The following is a 3,387-nucleotide window of genomic DNA, read 5'->3' as shown; positions in this document are numbered from 1 at the left end:
AGCTGGCGTTCAGCACAACCGGGCGCTGTCCGTTCAGCACCACCCGCGGGGAGCCCCCAAGCTGGGGTCCAGCATGAAGAAAGGGAAGGACTGACCCCCGAGGAAATCACCCCTGAGCCTTGTCCCGGGAAAGAGATGGAGCCCTGACCCCCCTGGCCCAGGAGGTTACACCCCTGGGACACAGAAGCAGCCGCAGTGATGCCCTTGTCCTCACATGCTTTTCATCTGACACGTTCCATGACACAATAGGTGGTACCTGTGTCCAGCACCCTGTTAATAGGCTAACATAGGAAAAAACATCCTGTAAAGAGAAGCAGATCCTTTGATGCCATAAATAAAAGTCATAAACATAACCCCTGGCTCACTATTTAGGAGACTGTGTCAGTGAAGATCAAACCCAAGATCTCCTGAAGCAAGACCATGTCTGAAGCACAGCTGCATCACAAGGAGCACGCTCAAAACTGTCTGGGGTAGAAGATCAGTATTGCAAACCTCAGCACTAAAATTTACTTCAGAAGTATCTGCACTCACATTTGCCAATAGATAGAAGGTTTTGAGGACGTATTTGTGCCAGTGGACAGAACCCTGGAACCAAGATAAGACGGATGATTGGACAGAATATGACACAGCCAACAAGTCCCTTCCAGGAAAGACTGAATGCTTTCCAGTGCACAAAGGTACATATTTTAAGAACAATTAGACAGGAAATGCTGAACTTCTTATTTAAGCATCTATTTGCATTTTTGCTTCTGCTAATTCAGTAAAAATTCAGCTTACATGGAGCATATTGTGCATGTGTATACATTAGGAAGGCTGACTCAGTTCCTGAGGGACTTCATACCAACGCATCCCTCAGGTCTCAGAGGTATGACAGCTTTGACTCGCTGATGGGTAGAGGACTGGGCCAGGCTGCTCACCCAGGTGTGAATTACTGATACTTTATGTTTCTGTTTAGGCAAACACTGCAACAGAAGGATCAGTGGCAGGTTCATTCACTCTGGTATGGTCTTCATCACTACGTCACAACACTTCACTGCTTTCATATTAAAATTGGGATGGAAATAATGGAGCTGCATAAATTAAGAAGTTAATAAACTGTAGAAGCTATAGAAAATTAAGTACCTTCCAATACCTAGAGGGGCCTACAAGAAACCTGGAGAGGGACTTTGGACAAGAGTCTGTAGGGACAGGACAAGGGGAATGGCTTTAACCTGCCAGAGGGGAGATTGAGATGAGCTTTGAGGCAGAAGCTCTTCCCTGGGAGGGTGCTGAGGCGCTGGCACAGGGTGCCCAGAGAAGCTGTGGCTGCCCCATCCCTGGCAGTGTTCAAGGCCAGGTTGGACACAGGGGCTTGGAGCAACCTGCTCTGGTGGAAGGTGTCCCTGCCCGTGGCAGGGGTTGGAGCTGGACCAGCTTTAAGGTCCCTTCCAACCCAAATCAGTCTGGGATTCTGTGATTCTATGATGAGTATATCAGAGTCCCACCCTGTGATGTGGACTGAGCTTCCATTTTGTTGGCTTTGTAGGACCCGTGGTAGTGATTAAGCTACAATCCTACCTAAAAAGATGCAGTCAGATCCTCAGCGTTTCTAAATACTTGTGCCCTGTAATCAACCCTCAGGTCCTGCTCTGTGTACATTCCATTGCACACCCCAGGCAGCAATTAATCTTCATGACAATTTTTCATCTAACTTTTCTCTTCGCTGTGTACACTGCCTGTCCAAACCCACTTTTCCCTGTTGCAAAGGGAAGAAGGTTGATCACCCGGACCTTCACCAAGGCCCCAGGAGGGCAGGGGTGCTCTGAGCGTCCTTTCTCTCTAGTGACTCCCTCCGTGTGCTCCCTCTAGTGCTGCACGGCACATACTGCACATCCAGACCCCTGCTGCTTCTCATGAGCATTGTACAGCATTTACCCATGCAGAGTGTTTATCTCCATGTTAACCTCCGGACACCCTAACCCACTGCTCCCTGAGCAGCTCCAGTGCAGGAGATGCACCGAGGACGGGCACGGAAGCAATGGGAACCATCTTCCCGCTCGTGATGAGCCTGGACAGTGGGGCTCACCACCTACTAATCATTGAAACTTCTGTTCTTTGCTTCCTAACCAGATAAAATGAAACCACGGACTGCTTGAGCAGCCTGGCTTTTTGTTCAGTGGTAAATGACATCCAACAAAACAGAGTGAAGCCATTGAAGCACAACACTGATACCGAGTCATTCCTAATGAACCAGAGGCACAGCAGGACTCATTTATGTGAATTCAGGCAATTTCAATGGATGAGGCTGGATGTGCAGTGTCTGATAGCAAGGTCAAAGGAAGGTTATTACAAAAAGATAATTTGGTTTGCAAAGATAACTTTGGAGAAGACAAAATTGCTTCCATAAAGAATATTATATCATAATATGAATGAGAACAGCCCAGTTTCCAATTATAAATGTAGCTAAAGCACAAACAGAAGGTGGAGAAGCTGCAGAGGCAGGGAACCAGGTCCATCAGCACAAAGACTGCAATGCCACATGCATAACAAAAGCAACCATAGTCCTTGATAAGCCTTGTGAGAAAAGCAGACTCCAAATATTCTCACCTAATCCTAAAAACAACGGCCAGACCTTCACTTCAGTCTAACTCACTTCCATCTTCTTGCTCCACAACTTCCAAAGACCACCTCAGCAGAGCTCACACCACCAGAAAACACTAGTGCTTTCTTTTCAGCTCAGCAGTTGTACCCCCCACTGACGCCATTCACCATCTCACCATGAGATCCGAGGCCCAGAAGTGGGCTCATGTGGAATCATCCATGGAAGCAGGCAGATGCGTGGCTTTACTCTGCCTTCTGTCAGGCATCTGCTAAACTATCACCCAGGAACAGTTTCCAATCCCTGGCTCCTTCCCCTTTAGGTTTCATTGGCAGCTCGTGAATGCCACATCAACTGCGTTAGGCACAGCCCATGGACTAGCAAATCACTCGAGGTGGAGCTCTGGAACATGTGGGCTGCTCTCTGGAAAACAACGAGGGGAATCTCCTCTTCCAAGGGCCCAGATTGTGCTGCAGAGACCCTGGGCTGGGAGGGGGATTGTCAGGGAGGAGGGAAGCACAGCCTGGGGTGCTTGAGAACGCAGAGGAAGCCAAATGGAGGCAGCTGTCCCAAAGGGATTGTGCAAACATAGGTTCAGACAGTGAGGTTTGGATGAAACAAAGAGCTACAGAGGAGCTGGGGACCAGATAGGGCCACAGTTGATGAGACAAAGACAGGAACCTTGTCCTGATTCTTACAGAGTACATGGTGCCATCAGAGAAGATATGATTTATATTTTACAAAGAACAAATATTTCCTAAGGATTTAGATCCCTCATTTGGATACAGTGATGATACGTTTTATATATT

The sequence above is a fragment of the Nestor notabilis genome, unplaced genomic scaffold, assembly GCF_000696875.1.
Source record: "Nestor notabilis isolate BGI_N333 unplaced genomic scaffold, ASM69687v1 scaffold10924, whole genome shotgun sequence".
Classification (NCBI taxonomy): Eukaryota; Metazoa; Chordata; class Aves; order Psittaciformes; family Psittacidae; genus Nestor; species Nestor notabilis.
Note: the sequence above shows the minus strand (reverse complement) of the source record.